Source organism: Lutra lutra, unplaced genomic scaffold (assembly GCF_902655055.1).
Source record: "Lutra lutra unplaced genomic scaffold, mLutLut1.2, whole genome shotgun sequence".
Taxonomy (NCBI): domain Eukaryota; kingdom Metazoa; phylum Chordata; class Mammalia; order Carnivora; family Mustelidae; genus Lutra; species Lutra lutra.
In genome coordinates, this window is record NW_025923848.1 from 134,312 (window position 1) to 152,870 (window position 18,559).

At 49.3% G+C, this 18,559-nt stretch overlaps 1 pseudogene; it reads left to right on the forward strand.

Moving 5' to 3' along the window:
• The first annotated feature begins 12,409 nt into the window (after positions 1-12,409).
• Positions 12,410-14,245, forward strand: LOC125092714 (uncharacterized; annotated as a pseudogene).
• The last annotated feature ends 4,314 nt before the right edge of the window (positions 14,246-18,559 follow it).

Consider the following 18,559-nt stretch of genomic DNA (forward strand, 5'->3'; position numbering starts at 1 on the left):
AAGGAATACAAATTATTAAAAAAGAGATGAAAAATTAAAAAAAAACTAAAAAATAAATAAAAATGAATGAATGAATGAATGAATAAATAAATGGCTGAGGGAGTTGAGGGAAATTGGAAGGGGAGGTGGATCATGAGAAACTATGGACTCTGAAAAACAACCTGAGCATTTTGGAGGGGCGGAGGGTGGGAGGTTGGGGGAGCCAGGTGGTGGGTATTAAGGAGGGCATATATTACATGGAGCACTGGGTATGGTGCAAAAACAATGAATTCTGTTATGCTGAAAAGAAATTTAAAAAAGCATACCTTCCCAAAAATATTTAAATAAAAATAAAATACAAAGAATGCTACCTAGTGTTTTCCCTAAAAGTTGAAGCTTTGCAGCCTCGATGATCAGTAAACTTGACAGGAGTGAGGCGTGTGTGATGGTCTTCTTGGGGAGGGGTCTTTTGCACTGATTCTCAGGTGTACTTCATCTGGTGCAAATGCACCTCTTTTAAGAAGAGACAGACCTCCATGTAATCAACCCTGGATTCCAGTATGTGGCCCTGTATTACTCCTTGAAGGCTTACAGCACAAATGGGTGGGATGAATATAGCTTCACCCTGCTCTCTACCCAGGAGCTGAAAATTTGCACTCCAACTCTTCAGTGAACTCTCACAGAAAAGCATTCCATCAGTCTTATCTCCTTTGTTTCTGTCAGAATTCTGTGATCACCCGGCCAGTGCCAAAGCATTTTTATCTCAGGCACGTGAATGAGTTCCAAATCCAATTTCTATGGATTTATGTGGCACAGAGTCATGCTGTACCTCCTGGGGGCTAGAGGCCTTTCCATGCTTCTGATTTTTTGTTTGTTTGCTTGTTTGTTTGTTTGCTTGTTTGTTTTATTTTGTTGGACTCCTCCCAGGAATGTGGTCACCCAACTGTGCTGTGATTTGAAATTTAGGACTACCTAGAGCAAAAAGCAGCCAGGACCTAGCCTCATGGTTCTCAGCCAGCTTTCCCCAATTGATACCTGAGGACTCTGAAACATTCAGACCCCAACTGTTCTTCTTGTGACCCACAGGATCCTCATGTTGCCACACCTGCTTAATGATTCCACCCTGCTTCACCACATGAACACCTTTAATCTGGGGATATCCCCTACAGTAGTAAATTCTTAAAAGTTTCAATTGTGTACTTCTTTGCTGAAAGAACTTTGCAGTAGCCTCCTTAGTCCAGTTTCCTCCCCTCTGCTATATCCACAGCTGTATCACTCACACAACTTATTCCCACCCATGTCACTCAAACTCCAAAGCTGCAGCATGCAACACAGTGGGCTGGAGGTAGCTGTTGAAGTAGTTCAGGATCTTGTTCTGGGGCAGTTGCTGGTGCTGTTGTTTCATGAAGAGGAAGTATCCACACCATGATTGACTTATCATGTCCTTCTAAATAAAGGAATCTTTTCCCATCACTCGATGTTGTCTGAGCCCATGAAGCAATCCCTGGGAGTTTTCTCCAGATGGCAGGTCATGGGCTCAGAAATCTAAGTTTACTCATTACTCCCAGCCTACTGCAGTTAGTGGAGACTTGTTATGTTTGACCCTAGCTCTTCCAGTCCCTATAAACCACCCCTGGTCCTCCTCACCTCAGCATCTCTCTGGTTCTCCTCCCTCTCCAACCACCTCCCCCTTGTTGAGTTATTTTCTCAAATAAATAAATAAATCCTAAAAATTTTAAATAAAATATTGAGCATAAAGGTGTATATTTAGGCTCGAAACCTGAATGGAAACAACTTCCTTTGCGTACTTGTCATCTTTCCCTAGTGTTGATGGTGTCAGAGGTGCATGACAACCCAGGGATTGAGAAGGTCCATGTTAGAGGGACTCTAGATTCCAAAAAGACCATATGAAGGAGCTCCATCTCCATTCTGATGATGCACTCAGCCCTCTCATGTGGGGAAATTTATGGTGATATGCTACCAAAGTTTGTGTAGTTATTTGGTAATTCAACATAACATAATATACCTACAACATGTTGAAATCAACAAATAAATTTCAATCATTATCAGCCTAGAACCTATGAGAAAATGACCAAGAAGCACCCGGATTCCTCAGCCAGTAGGGGTGTCGTACTTGATCTCAGGGTCATGAGTTTGAGCCCAACATGGAACATAGAGTTTCCATAGGTGGGAAAGAAAGGACTTACACATGACGAAAATCAAATAGGCTTCAGCAATAGAGCTGGTCAATGGTGGGCTGGATCCTCTAGCCTGTTCATTCAGCCACTGGGCCCTGAGAACTCAGATGGTGCCGGTGTTTTTCAGGCAACCAATTTCTCCCTCTAGGAGCTCAGGGTCTAGAAGGGAAGATGGACAAACATGAACCAAAAAGGTGAATGAAAAGGGCATTTGCCCTATAAGAAAAGAGCAAGGGACTATAACTGGACTGTGAGCTCCACCAGGTGACGGATGTGAGAAAGCTGTGCTGAAATGAAATTGAGGATTCCTATGGCAGGAAAAGAATGAGACAGCCTTGCACAAATCAGAGTATATTTAGCCTGACTGAGGGCACCATGGTGCATAGGATTGGAAACAGAGTATGATATTCCTGCAGTGGAGGTTAGAAACGAAGTCAGGGTGGTGGAGGAAACTGAATAGAAGAGCAAGGAGGAAGGAGAGGAGGCCCAAGGCCTGAGGCAGGTGGACAGTATCAGTACTCCACTCCTAGTTCTGTGTGACCACATTACCACACACTCAGTGGCTTAACAAACAGACACTGTCTCCTAGTCTCAGAGGATCAGGAATCCATCGGTGCTCAGCTAGAGTTTTCTGCCAGAGCCTCTCTGTACTTTCGGGCTGTTGACAACACCAAGGCAGGACCTGCTTCACTGAGAACCTGAGCTCAATTAGGGGTGTTGGCAGGATTCAGTCCACCTCAAAGGTGAGAGTCCTGTCTGTTGTTGGCCCTCATTGGTAGGTAACATGCACATGTCTGGGTCATGGTTCAACATAGGGGCTTGTACTCCTGAGTGAAGATCTGGGAGAGAATACAGGTCAGAGTCAGCATGGGACTGGGCAATGAGCTTTTATACCTGAATCTCAGAAGGGGCTTGTGTGTCATGTAGCCATGTTCTGTGTAATGGTAGGAATCATTAAGTCCAGACCACACTCCAGTGGATAGAGTTACACAAAGATGTGTAAATAGGATAGGGGATTTCAGGAAACAACTGAGAGGAGAAGGAGAAGACCTCCGCAGGGTTAGGGCCTTGCACAGAATGGTAAGAAGGCTGAACCAGGCATAAACCCAGCTTTTTGAGTGTCCTCAAAGTAGGGACCCTGGATGCACGTAGCCATTCACTGGAAGTCTCTGGAAAAAAGTTGTGTTAAAAGAAGTGGCTACAGACATGGAGATGGTATAAGGGTGAGTGTGAACACTGATAACCTAGATAGGAGGCATTCCAGCAAGTTCCTGTCTGAGGGGCAGCCCAGGTCATGGCAACACACTAAGTGGAACCCTGTCCATATCACACGTATTGGAAAGGAGGTAATGGCTCTCAGTAAAGGATATGCAGTCTCTAGAGGTAAGGGTGAATTCTGACCATCAGAGACCAAGGCTCCAATTCCTTCTTCCTTTTAAAATTAGAAAGCATACGATCTTGGGAAGCTATTATACACCCCTCTGTAGGTGAGACTGCCATCATCTGGGACTCCAGAATTTGAGAACTGATGAACACATGTGTAGACACACACACACACACACACACACACACCCCACTCACACACACACACCCCACACACACACACACCCCAGCCTGGAGGGTTTGTGGGCCAGGGCTGTGGGGACAGAAATCTGAAAACACAAACTTGGCTTAGGTTTCGGGCAGAGGAGATGGCAAACCGGATCTACAGAGCGTGAGGGGAGCTCCTCTAGATAGGAAATAAGGTCCAGTGTGATGCAGTAGCTCAGGCTTTTTTCTCTGGATTTTCTGTCAAGGATAGCTGTGGAATGTAGAGGTAGCCTCATGGACCATGGATGATTCTCCCTTTCTGGGGATGTGGCCCAGCTTCCAGTCTTTTGGGGTCATTCTGTGGGAAGGGAGGAGTCTAGTTTTCTGTTTCTAGTGTCCCTCCAAAATGAGGGATTCCAGCGCAGAGCCATGGGTAGGGGCGAATGGAAAATCTGACCTTGGGTAAAGATTGGGCCCTAGGGGCATGGCAAGGCCACGATATGCGAGCACTTTGTCCAGCCTCTGAGAGGCCTTATTGGAAAATGGGGCTCACACTGGGGGTCCCAATGCATGTTTGTGCCCAACGCAGCCCTCAAGCATGGACATAGCCTCATGGGCCTTGCAAGATTCTCCTACTGTGAACGTTTGTCTTTCACATTTATTAGGATCCCGACAGCAAGGTTTCTTGCCATGGGGAAGGAGGAGTTCTGTTCTGAGTGCATCAGGTTCCCCCATGTGCAGGGATTTGAGAGAAGGTCTAGGGACAGATGTCTGAAAACCCAGGTTGGGAAGAGATGACAACCTAGGGCCATAGCGGTTCCGATCTGCTGGATATGAGACCAGCTTTCTGGGGGCCTGACAGGAGGTCTGGGCTCAGGCTGTGTCAAATAGAGCAATAGTACACAGGGCAGGCTAGGAAATTGGGGTGTGGTCAAGGGCCATGCTGTTTGGTCCTCATTTGGCATTTCTGGGCAGCCCCAAAGGGCACTTTTCTCTTCTGGTGCGCAGGTAGAGTGCTACATTGTGGCTCCAGAATTCCCAGTCTGGAGGGCTTGTTGGCCAGGACTGTGAGGACGGAAGTCTGAAAACACATGCTGCGGTGTGGTTTCAGGCTGAGAGAAAAGCAGGCCCACTCTTCAGAGGCTGTAATGAGATCTCCAGCATCTGAAGTCAGGGCGAGTATCAGATGTTGGCTCCATGATGGCCACTTCATGAACGGAGAGCCCCATGAGGCCATGGAGGTTTTAACACTCTGGGGGTTGTGAGCTGCTCCAAAGAGCAAGGTTTCCTTCTGTGGAAGGGCAAGTCCTGTTGGATGGCTCAAGGATGCCCCATAGAGAGAGATTCAAAAGCAGGGCTCTATGGGTGGATGCCTGGAAACCCCATCATGCATTCCCATTGGTTCCTCCGGATGAGGCAGGTTCGAACTTCTGGCTCTTGGGTGAGGTACCTCAGGAGGCTGAGTTGAAATGGACTCTCATGAGGATGGGTCATAATGTGGGATTGTGTCCATGGAGACCTTGGAATGTGGAGTTGGCTCAAGGGCCCTGAAGTATTCTCCTTCCCAGAGTGTTTGACACAGGTCCAAAAGCATGCTTCCCATGTGGAGACGAGCAGTGTCTTGTTTGGTCCTCAGGAAACACCCAAAGTCTGGTTTTCGAAACCAGACCTCTGCGGAGCGATGACTGGAAACCTAATCTAGGGTTCAGATGAGGGCACAAGGGCATATCCGGTTCAATCTTCTGTGTCTGGGGACATCTGTCTGCATGTGTGAGTGGAGGTAGTTGTTCAGGTTGTGTCCAAATGCACCTCTTGGTCCAGGGCGAACTACAGTATTGAGATGGCTTCTGGGATCTTGTAGGTTTCTAATATGCTGAAGGGTTGTGGCCAATGGATTGGGCACAGTTTCCTTCTAGAGGACAGGCACAGTCTGCGCTGTGGCTCCAGAGGCCCCCTCCTGGAATGTGTGTGGGCCAGGGCTATAAGGACAGAAGTCTGATAACACAAACTTGGGTTAGGTTTGCACCAAGGGTATGGCAGGCCGGATCTACAGAGCATGAGGGCACCTCCTCTGGATAGGAAATAAGGGCGATTGTGAGGCAGTAGCTCAGGCTTTTGTCTCTGGATTTTCTGTCAAGGATGACTGTAGAATGCAGGGATGTCTTCATGAAGCATGGATGATTCTCCCATTCTGGGAATTTGGCCTGGCTCCCAATCATTTGGGGTCATTCTGTGGGAAGAGAGGAGTCTTGTTTTCTGTCTCAGGTGTCCATCTAAAAAGAGGGATTACAGAGTAGAACCCTGGGTACAAGTTCTTGGAAAATCTGAATTTGGATAATTGGATAATTTGGATAAAGATTGGCCCCTAGGGCAATGGCCCTAGGGGGATATGTGAGCTCTTGGTCCAGCCTCTGAGAGGTCTTTTTGGAAAATGGGGCTAATGCTGAGGGCTCCAATGCATGTTTGTGCCCAAGGCAGCTTCCAAGCATGTGAGTTGCCTCATGAGCCATGCAGGTTTCTCCTAATCTGGAGGGTTTAGGCAACTGTGATTGGCAGATTTTACTTCAGGATGTCACGCACAGTCTGGGGTGTGGCTGCAGAGGTCCCATCCTAGAGGGCATGTGGGCCAGGATGTGGAGACAGAAATATCAACCTGCATGTGGAGACCATGAGAATCAACCTGCATGGTCCTCAACCACACCCCAATTTCATAAGCTGCCCTGTGCACTAATGCTCTGTCTGACAAAGCCTGAGCCCAGACCTCCCATCAGACACCCAGACAGCTGTTCACATATCCAGCACATCAGACCTGCCCTATTCTTAGGCCGTCATCTCTTCCCAACCTGGGGTTTCAGGCCTCTGAACCTAGACCTTTTCTCAAATCCCTGCACTGGGGAACCTGATGTACAAAGCAGAACTCCTCCTTGCCCATGGCAAGAAAGCTTGCTTTTGGGATGGTGTCAAAACTTCAGAGTAGGAGAAACTCACATGACCCATAAGGCCACGCCCATGCTTGAGGGCAGCCTTGGGCACAAACAGGCATTGTGACCCTCAGTGTGAGCCCCGTTTGCAAACAAGGCCTCTTGGGGGCTGGACAAAGAGCCCGCATATCTGGCTTGCCAAGCCCCTGGGCCCCTATCCTAAACAAAGTTCGAGTTTTCCAGTCGCCCATACCCAGGGCTCTGCTCCTGAATCCCTCTTATTCAGGCACACCTGAGCCAGAAAACTGGACTGCTCCCTTCCCAGAATATGACCCCAAGCTCTTAGGAGCTGGACCAAATCCCCAGAGAAAGAGAATTGTCCATGGCCCATCAGGCCACCCCAACATTTCACAGCCATCCTTGACACAAAATCCATAGAAAAAGCCTTAGTGACCACCTCACACTCGCCCTTATTTAATATCCAAAGGAGCTCCCCTCCCAGTCTTTGGATCTGGCTTGCCATACCCTCAGCCTCAAACCTACGGAGAGTTTGTGTTTTCAGACTTCTGTCTCCACAGACCTAGCCCACACACACTCTGGTCTGCGGCCTCTGGAGCCACACTGCAGGACTGTGCCTACGCTCTTCAGGAAACTGCCCATTCCATTGGCCACAAACTTATAGATGAGGAGAAACCTACATGGCCCCCGAGGCCATCCCAATAGTGTACACCGCCCTGGATAAAATGGCACATTCTGACACCACCTGAGCAACTACCTCCACTCAAGACACGCAGACAAATGTCCCCAGAGAGAGAAGATTGAACCGGCCATGCCCTGAGCCCCTAATCCGAAGCCAACTTTGGTTTCTAGGCATCACTCCTCAGAGGCCTGATTTCGAGGACCAGCATATGGGGGTTTCCTGAGGCACAAAACAGAACACCTCTCGAATCCACATGGGATGTTTGCTATTTGGAGCTGTGCCAAACCCTCGGGGTAGGAGAATTTTGCAGGGATCCTTAGCCACTGCCACATTCCAAGGTCTCCATGGACACAAACCCACATTATGACCCATCCTCATGAGAGTCCTTTTCAACTCAGCCCCCTGGGTAGCTCGCCCCGCAGCCAAAAGATCGAACCTGCCTTGTGCCTGTGAGCCAATGGGAATGTGAGGTTGAGTTTCCAGGCATCCATACTTACAGCCCTGTTCTCCAATCTTTCCTTGTGAGACATCCCTGGGCCATCCAACAGGACTTGCTTGTCCCAAAGAAGGAAACTGTGCTGTTTGGAGCAGCTCCTAACCCCCAGAGTGGGAAAATCTCCATGACTTCATGAGGCCCCCTTTCAGGAAGGGGCCATTTGCACACAAACTCCAGCCTGAGCCAACGTCTGACACTTGCCATACTTCAGATGAAGGAGATCTCAAATCATCCTCTGCAGAGTGTGCCTATCATGCCCTCGGCCTGAAACCTCACCCCAGCATGTGTTTTCAGACTTTTGCCCTCACACTCCTGGCCCACGAGCCCTCCAGATTGGGAATCCTGGAGCCATAATGCAACACTCTGCCTGCCCACCTGAAAGAAAAAAGTGCCCTATGGGACTGCCCAGAAACCCCAAATCAGGACCAACCTGCACGGCCCTTAAGAGCACCCCAATTTCATAGGTTGCCTTGTGCACTAATGCCCTGTGTGACACAGCCCGAGCCCAGACCTCAAGTCAGACACCCAGGCACCTGGCCCCATATCCATCACATTGGACCCACCCTATCCTTAGGCTGTCATCTCTTCCCAACCTGAGGTTTTAGTCCTCTGAACCTAGACCCTTTCTCAAATCTCTGTACTGGGGGGAACCTGATGGACAAAGAAGAACTCCTCCTTCCCCATGGAAAGAAACTTTGCTGTTGGGATGTTAAACCTTCAAAGTAGGAGAAACATGCATGGTGCATGAGGCCACGCCCATGTTTGAGGGGAGCTTTGGGCACAAACACGCATTGTGACCCTCAGTTTGATCCCCTTTTTAAAAATAAGTCCTCTCAGTGGCTGGACGAAGAGCCCACATATCGGGCTTGCAATGCCCCTAGGCCCCAATCCTAATCAAAGTTCGAGTTTCTCAGTAGCCCATACCCAGGGCTCTGCTCTGGAATCCCTCTATTGGAGGCACACCTGAGCCAGAAAACAGGACTCCTCCCTTCCCCCAGAATGACCTCAAGCTCTTGGGAGCCGAGCCAAATCCCCAGAGATAGAGAATCATCCATGGCCCACGAGACTGCCCTTAAATTCTACAGCCATTCTTGACACAAAATCCAGAGACAAAAGCCTTAGTGAACGTTAATGGCCTACATAATCAGAGGGCTCCATTTTGCTGTTCATACAGTAAAGTTAGATTGACCCTGTGCAGTAAACTTAGATTGACCCTGCCCCTCCCAGAGGAATTTACTTGCAAAGCATAGATACAAGGGCGGGATAGGTCAGGTGAAGACATCCAATCAGCGGGGCGCACATATATCTACTAGGATAAATTGAAATTTAACTGGCTGACCTTGTGTAACCTAGCAGATTTTTGTGTGTGTGGCAGACCTAGCATGACTGTGCACTTTTCTCTGTGTATTGCAAAGTTATTGGCCACCTGTATATAGCCCCCTAAACTACCTCTATAAAAGTAAGTCTGTGAGACTGGGAGGGGTCGCCTCTTTGCACGAGACAGCCCTGACCATTCAGTCTGATTCTCGATGCTTGGCGCGAAATAAAGCTTTCGTGACCTTCGTTTTGTATCCGTCTCGCTCCTTTGATTACGGACCCTATCACTGGGGGCTCATCTGGGATCAAATGACGATAACTGAGCCAGCATCAGAATTTCTGGGAAAGCCTCTGGAGGTAAGATCTTGGGATCTTGTCTGTCTGGTTGTGGATCATTTACCATCTGTAGGGCAGTGAGCTTTGGTACAGGTAGCAGCTATTCCTCCTTGCCACCTATTTTGTCCAGTGGAACCTGGAACATGGAACCTGTATGAAGACTGGGCCCATTTCTGCAGGACTCATATTGCTCTCTTCATACTTTGGGGCTCATGGGCCCCTAGCACACTTCTCCATATGGTTTTCTCCCACCTGCCAGGGAACAAAAGAGCCATGCAAACAGGACAAAGCCTGATTTGATTTTCATACTGTTTTCTTTTCTGAAATCACAGGTGTCCCTGCTAGAAGGGGACGGTGGTAAGTATTCTGTACACTAGAGTCACTCACTTATTTGCAACAACCTGGAAAAGGGAAAGGTGGGGCTTCCTCGCAGGATTGAGAATAAATGTCAGAGTAACAGAAAGGTATTTTTTAGGCAAAGACCCGTGGCCTCATGGCCCTGTCCGGGAAACTACTCCGCTGCCCTTAGGTGGTGTAGTTTTGGGTGCAGGGAGTAGGTGTGCCTTTGAGGTGGACTCTTTTACAGCTACTCCATACCCTGTAGCTCCAATAGGAGGCACAGTTTCTATTCATTCCCCTGCAGGACCTTTCTTCCTCCATCCAGGAAGGGCCAACTGCAGCTCAGTCCATACTGATTAGCTCCCTACTTCCACACACTTGTCCACACGTGCACGCCAAGCAAAGCTCCCTGGGCGATTCTTGAAGAGCCCCATCGGGGTCCCGACACTCTCTGTGTGTATCTACCTAGATCCCCTGGCTGGCCGGTGCAATGGCCTTGACATGGGCAGCATAGAGGGAGAGGCCCCATTTTTCACCAAAGTGGTAAGTTAGCCTTTCTTCATGTAAGGTAAAGCATCCTTTGTTTCTCTTATACTCGAAATCAGATCCCAACACCTCAACATGTACAATATACTTGGTGGGGAGATCATTGAGGGAGAGTCTGTTACCTATGGATACCCGATTCCAAAGACCCTTCAGGAAACAGCAGGTTCAGTTACAGTCCACAGGGTAGTGAGCTTTTTCATGGGTACTACCGACACAGCCTTGCCACCTGTTTTGTCCAATGGATGCAGGGCATGCAACCTCCAGGTAGATTCCATATCACTGCCCATGACCCTGCCCATCACCAAGAGAACAAAAGAGGTGTGCATGCAGGACGAGGAATGACTTGATGTTCATCACGTTTTCTTTTCTGAAATCACAGGTGACCCTGCTGGAAAGGGTGAGTGGTAGTATTCTGTACACTAGAGTCACTCATTGGTTTGGAGCAACCTGGACAATGGGCAAGGTGGGGCTTCCCTGCAGGCTCCATCTTGAGTGCCACCCAGAATGCATATCCTGCTACAAGGAGACTTAGGGTCATGTTCTGGAATGAGACCCGAGGCCCCAAGACCCTGCCCCTGGAAGCTACCGTGCTGGTCATAGGTGCTGTAGAGTTGGGTGCTGGGCAGGAGGTGTGTTTACATGGGAACGCATGTGCTGTGATTCTCAGGGTTGGTGTGTGTGTGTCTGTTAGCTGAATGGTATGTTCTCGTACATGTCTGTTCCCTTCCACATGGTGATTAATAGTGTCCACTTTCTCAGGGAAGATTCCCATCACCATCACGTCATGAACGTCCATTCATGTGAAAACTCTTCAACACCTACAATTATAATAGGTGTTCTTTCCTTGAAAATACACATCAATTCCTCTAGAAAACAAATCCCGTCTCTAACTAGGGAGGGGGAAACTGTGCGCCAAAGACACAAGTGTGTCTTTTCTAATTCCTGTTAATGATTCAGTGTCCATGGGTCTCTCATGTCATGGTACGTCTCGGGCATGAATGGTCACACTACCTCCCTCTTGCCACTTCACTCACAAACATGTCTCTGCATCAGAGGCCCCACGATGCATCTTCCCAACCTCATCGGAAGCACTGAGTGCTGGGACAGACTCCTTCCTTCAGCAGGCGGCTTGTGGGGCAGCCTCATGTAACAGCCCATTTGGGGAGGACCCTGACAAAGGAGCAGTGGCTGGAAATAGATGGGGCCAATTCACTCTGTGTTTCTCCCAGGAAATCTACCATTTCGCTTCAGATACTGTGTTTAAGAATTAAATTGGCCTTCTCCCATGGGAAATCACACACCCACCACTGGTCCTAGCTGGGGCTCTTGGAGGTGGGCCCAAAAGTTGTCCTATGAAGGGGGGAATGAGGTCGTCTTCAGGAACTGAGCATCACGAGGGACCTGGGCCTCCTCAATGCAGGAACGAAGGGTGCTCTGTGCATTGCAAGGTGGCGAAAGAGAACCTCAAACCTCAACAGGTGTGACAGGACAATCACCACACATTTCCCTGGGCCCCACCCAACTGAGGGCGGAGCCCATCATCCCCAGAGCAACAGGCCAGAGTTCATCAGCTCCACTAACTCCCCCTTGTCCTCTCTCATGGCCACCCCAGCATCATCACTGCTCCCTAACCTGGAGGATGATTCCATGGAAGATGACGATTCCAACAGAAGGAGAGACACTGCGCCTGTAATTCATTTCCAACCCCATCCCTTGGGCTTCCTCTCATCTGTCTTTTAGCCCCTCCTCCGTGCTCTTCCCCTTTCCCTTCTTTGATGACACCCACCCTGGAGGCCCTAGTCTCAGGCAGTCACTCAGGCTTTGCATCTGAACTGCTGCATGAAATCCATATGCAGCCCCCCTCAGCCTTTTCCTAGCATCACCCTGACCCCTCACCACTGAGTCTGGGAAGCAGCCCTAGACCGCAGAGCAGGGAGTAGGGCTGGGAGGCAGCAGAGAACAGCTAACCCTGCTGGAGGGGCCTCAGGAAGGGTGACTAAGCCTGGGTGTCCCCACTTGATTCTCCACTGCCCGGGAGTCTGTCCTCATGCCCCATTCTGCTCTTGCTTTCAGCTCTCAAGAAGCTTCCCTTCTATGGACTTGACAGAAACAACAAGGGAAGCAGAAGAAAAGGACTTGGAAACCAGGTGAATTGGGCAGGAAAAGGGGCAGGCAAACAAGGACACATGCTCTCCCTCGTTTCCCTGACTTTGTTGTGGGCATCTCGGGAAACCAACCAAAACCCGGAGTGCTGTCCTAGCCTCTGTCCACAAAAAAGGGGATGAGAGGAAGGTCACAGTCCCTGCAGGCAGTAGGAAGCCTGAAAACATCCCACGGGGAACTTCCACCTGATCTGTGCAATTCCCTGTTGTGGTTTGGCAGTGTCATCCAGGAGCTGCTGATCTTGGAGGGAGGGCGCTGGCTGCCTGGAGGGACTGCACTCCAGGAAGGCCATGCACTGTGCTCTTCTGGAAAAGGGCTCCACGCCCCATTGAGCCCCTCACTCTTCACAACCCAAGCCTTGCCCTACCACCCTGCAAAAGTCAGCAGATGGCTTGCTCCCGAACACTAGTTGGGAAGAGACTGTGGTGGGGTTGCCTCATCTCCCACATCAGGCACCTGAGAAATGAGCACACAAGACAGGTCCCCGGGCTCATAGAAGCAGAACAGCTCAACCCTCCCAGCACTGCATCCCTGTGCGCATGGTGTAGGCCTGGTCTCCAGCTGAGTCATGTATGCTGGCCACTCCTGTAGGACCTGACCAACACCTCCAGTCCCCCGAGCCTCCAAGACACCACGTGGCAGGTAGCGGGTCCCCTCATGGCACAATTTTGCTATGTGAGCTTGATACTCTAGAGACTCTCCTCAATCCCTCAATCCACAGGGTAGACCCATCAGGCAAAGGCCACCCTGTCTGCTCCCACCCCACCCACCACCTGCCCACAGCATGGGGACTGTGCACCCTCCCTTCCCATGCGAGTCAGGAGCACACCTTCTCTGCTGTGCTACCTGCAACACTCGTGTGGGCAAAGGCTCCACCCACAGAGAAGGGCATGTCGAGGGCTCTCAGAGAGGCTGGGAAAGGGACAGCCCAGCAGGAGGAGGACCCAGCAGTCATGGAGGAGGACAGTCAGGGCAGGGGCCTGAGTTACCCTGGGAGTGTAGCCTTCATTCAGCCCCAGGGGGCCCATGGGAAACTTCCCTTTCTTCATGTCACACATCGGTCCTGCAGGGAAACCTCTACCTCAACACATCAGAAGACACATCCCACAAAACCCCACATCCCTCTGGTAAGACCTGTCCCAAGCCACACGCCACTTGCTATCTCATAGCACTCCAACTGCTGTCTCCACAGCTGCACCACAGGACAGTCTGCCTATGACCCCGAGGCATCAGAGTCTCTAGAAGGGCTCAGACAAAGGGAGTCAGGATGGCCCTGGGGCCCCACTTGCAGCTTTGATTTGGTCCCAGAGGAAGAATCAGTGTGAAAACACAAGGAAACACACCTGCAGGAATGGCTCTCTTGCACCTGACCTCTGCAGGCCAAACAAAGACAAGACTTCTGTGCAGCCTACCAGAAGACGGCACTGGAACACCAAGGATGAGACAAGAGGACCCCCTGAGTCGGCCACCACACCCAGAGTTTGCTGCACAGGCCCCGCTGATGACTGACACTTGGAGCAGGAGGAAACAATCTAGACCTACAACATTCCACAGTCTGGTGAGACTGGGTCCACCTGGGAATGGGGGGGCTCAGTATCCTTCCTGTCTTTTCCCCTATCTGCTGCAGGGGCTGGTCCTCCTCCCGCTGTCCCTCCAGTCCCCAGTAACCATGAAGAACATGATAGATGCAGGAAGAAGCGGGACTTCCAGGGGCCATTAACCACCCTGGAATTGACTTGAGGGGCAGCAGCCACCCTAGCTGTATTCCCCTAGGGTGTCACCTGTGAAACGCCCCTGTCACTTCCATGCATAGGACCGTGGCAATGCTGGGCTCAACACTGGCAGTGGCCCCAAAAAACAGGCCCCCCTCAGCCTGTGTGTTTTCTCAGCAGCAACAGGTGTAGGGAGGAGAGCCTGCCCCTAATCTGAGCTCGACCTCTGGAGCACCAAGACACCATGGCAGAGGAACTGGGACCCCAAACACCACGCTGCGCCTCAGGGAAAGCTTTAGCCTTGAAGACAGCAATGCTAGACACCTAGGGCATACAGAAATGGGATCCAACATTGCTTTGGTGGGAATGAAAGTTGGTGCAGCCAATTTGGAGGACAGTGTGGAGATTCCTTAAGAAATTAAAAATAGAGCTTCCCTATTACCCTGCAATTGCACTACTGGGTATTTACCCCAAAGATACAGAGGTAGTGAAAAGAAGGGCCATTTGTACCCCAATGTTCATAGCGGCAATGGCCAACATTCCATTGGAAGCAAGTTAGAGCCCTCCAAGACTAAAGGTCTCAGGAAGCATTTCTTCTCCCATGTCAACCCTCATCATCTCTTATATTCAATAAGAATCTCTTATTGGAGATTGGAAATATTGGTAACATGGTTGATTTGACCAAGGCATGGATGGGATTATCCTATGCAGAGAGCTAGGCAGAGACTCAGATTGGACCAAAGGGCTTTAAGGAACTAAGGTGGACTTTTGGGAAACCTGCAGCCATCAAGCCCCTTGGGAATGTTGGCCTGGCCCCTTGCTTCCAAACTTCCCCTCCGCCTCACCAGGAGCATAAAGAATGTCACTTCCTGGCAGGTGTAGGAACCTCAGAATATATCAGGTAGCTTAGGAAGAGGAATTTGCCCAAATCCACAGGTATCACAAGCAGGTCTGATGGCAAGCACTTCCCTTGGCCTCTGGCCTAGAGAGACAATGATTAGACATTACTCAGAAAAGTCCCAGTGATGCAGATTCTAAGCGATCACCATGATTGATCACTAGGCTTCCTTAGCTTAAGTCAATAATTGGGTCACGTGGGTTAAAGTGGGACTTGCTTTACAAGGACATGAGCCCCAGATTGGCTGTCTCTGGAAAGGAGCGTTCTTTTGAAGAGGAAAATTAGGGTTCATGTAGACGTTCAACTCTAACACTGGTGACCTTTCCGTATGTGTTGTTTACCTAAGCTAGACAACTTGAGGTTATCTTCAGAATCATTTCCACGTTAGCTCACGGATAGGTGATCCACTTGCTTCTTATTCTGTGGGGATAAGAGCAGGACAGCATGGGTTCAGGGTTAATTCAACAACTGGAACATGTGATTGATTCCTCCATGACTGAAGAACTCAACTAGCTCCTTGACCAATTGGATGGGGCTGGGATGAGGAACTCATTCCCTCAAAGCCAGAGAACATACACTATCCACAGTGTTCTCTGGGGACCTATGGAGACAATGAAGTACCCCACTCTCTCTGTAACTCGGGCAGAGGGTGCACTTAGGAAGGCTCTTATTTCCTGGACAAGCGACTTACCAGCGACTCCTACTAATGAGGATATTCAGGTGATATCTCTAATAAAAAGGGTTCCTTGGAATGGTTTCTTCCCTCACAGTCCATGAAGCCACACCATTCAGGTACAATGGCAAACAAAGGCTTTAGCTAAGCATCCAACTGCCCTCCTGGGAAAAGGAACCTCCCAATTCATACGGGGATGGCACCTGACTCTAAGGACTTGGCATCAGCTCCAGAGCGTCACAGAGAACAAAGGCCACCAAATGATGCTGGGAGTCCAATTTATCAAGTACCAGCTTATGCTTCAAGATACGCCTGAACTAACACCTGAAACCAGCCCAACTTTAAACGCAGCAACCCTTAGGCCTGGACCTGACCATTTTACGCCCATGGCTCATAACTCTTGAAAAGTTCTTAAGTCAACCAGACTTAAGATGCCACTACAAGAATGCAGAGGACAGATGGTTTAGCAATGGCAACAGTTTCAAGGAAAAGGGGTAAGAAAAACCAGGTATGTTGTCATTAGTCAAACTCAGACTGCTGAGGACAAAGCCTGACAGCAAACATGTCTGCCCCCAAAGCAAAGATATTAGTGCCCACCTGTTGGCTGTAATTGGCAAAAATCTTACAAGTATTTATCCTGACTCCAACAGGCCTTCCTTGTCCTCTATATCCATGAAACAATTTGGAGAAAAGGTTCTTCTTCCCAAACCATAACCCACCAACTCAACATGGGCCTGAAATGATTGCACATTCCAAGAATGGCCCTCCAAACCCGAATAGCCCTTGAAAGCCTGACTGCAGTTCAAAGAGACTCAGGATGAGATAAGGGTCCCTAGCTGGGACACCATGGCCATGAAGCTCTAACCTGTGTCCATGAATTCACCAAGATCCAGAGGCCACTGGACACTTAGGGTGGGCCTAGATGCATGGGTGCATTATTAAAACTATCACCGGCCCAGCCGACCTTCCCCATTTCAAGCAATGATGCACATGTGCTCTGTTTCATTGACATGGCTACATAGCATCCATCTTTGTCCCTCTTTGGGAATGGAGGATGTCTTGTGGCATGGGAAAATCCTTACTGAGTACACAGTTAAGGTCCTACATGTCACCCTGAACAGGATTTCTCAATGAAATATGGGAATGATCCCAATGCATAAAGCAGTTCTACAAAACACAAATGCTTTAGATGTTGTAACTGCTGCATAAGGTGGAGCTTGTGCCAATCTAAGGACAGAATGCTGTGGGTACGTTCCCCACTATCACAAAGAGATTTCTGGTTTCCTAACAGACACCACTGCTCAAATCCACACTTCCAAGGATCCCTCTCTTTAAGGACTGGCTCAACTCTTGGCCTGGGGGAGGGTTCTCACCTACTATCAAAGGACTCTTCATGGGGATTCTCCTTCTCTTTCTTCTTCTAACCCTGTTGTGTTGTTTCCCCCCACCCCCACCCCATCTCTGTAGGTGGTGCCAGGAACCCTTCACTGCACTAACTTTCAGAGGACAGATGGTCCTTTCCACTCAGGAAGATCCATTCACACGTTCTCCCCTGCACTCAGCAGCCTCTTCATTTCACAACTCTGACATAGAGAGGCCCCCCAACTGACCAGGAATGACCCACAGGTAGGGATAGCTTTATACCTCTATTTAGCAGGAAGAAGTTACAGAAGATGAGACCATGCTCCTTCAACAACCTTAACAACAGAAGGGTATAAAATGCTCAGGGACACATCAGGAGGGAGGAGAAGACTAGCCCAGCACAAAGCAGGAGCCGTGACACCACATCGCCCCCCAACATGTGATATGGGTGACATTCCTCAGGCACTCTGAGTGCCCTAAAACCAAGGGAAGGAAAAAACAGATTCTCCACAAATAGAGATAAAATCCCTGCAAGACCGGAGTCTCCCTCAGTTTATAAAAGTCCTTGTGATTCTCCAGGAAGAGGCTTGCTTAACAAGAGGCTAGCTAACTTCCAGAGACCTGTAACTCTGTTTCCTGAAACCCTTACATCACCCCTCCCCTTCATAACACTCAGGGAGGCTGAGGCCGAAGGAAATGTCAATAAAAGGGAACTTCTATTCAAACCCTCAGTCCCTTGAGAAGGACTTGTGAGAAGAGGAAGGTAACATTCTTCCAGGAAGCTTCCAACCATCTTTCTATTAATGCCATCCTAGAAAAACCGCCTTCACTTGACAAGAGCAAAGCCTCCTATATCCTGTGTGTCCTCTGTCCTACTGCAACATTCTTGCAAAACCTCCCTTTTGCCTGACCTCCCCCAATGCCATCCTAGAGAGTCAGCCTCCTGTCACGACCCCAGCATAAGAACCCTTTCTACCCAAGGATCGTATCCTTGTGCTTTAATAAAAATCACCTTTTGACAACAAAGCTATCTCAAGACTTCTTTCTTGACCATCCATCCACCTTGAACTCTAACGTCTTTCCTACATTAGTCCTGTCTCTTGTAAGGCTCCTTTGGAAATAAACCTGCAACATGGTCCCATTTCTGTCAGCTCTTCTGTCTCCATCCACCTAACCCACTGCACATTCTGTGTCCTCAGAGGACAGGACACTTCTGTGATTCTTGGACTGAAACTATCACGTGATACCTCTTTCTCTCCTCAACTTTGTTGAGTTTGCCCAGCAGTCCATCCTCACTTTCTTTTCCTCACCTGTTTATCTGGTCAATAGGTTCGAATCACCAATATCTATAACAGGTTTCTGCTCCTTAGTAGATGACTCCATTTCTTT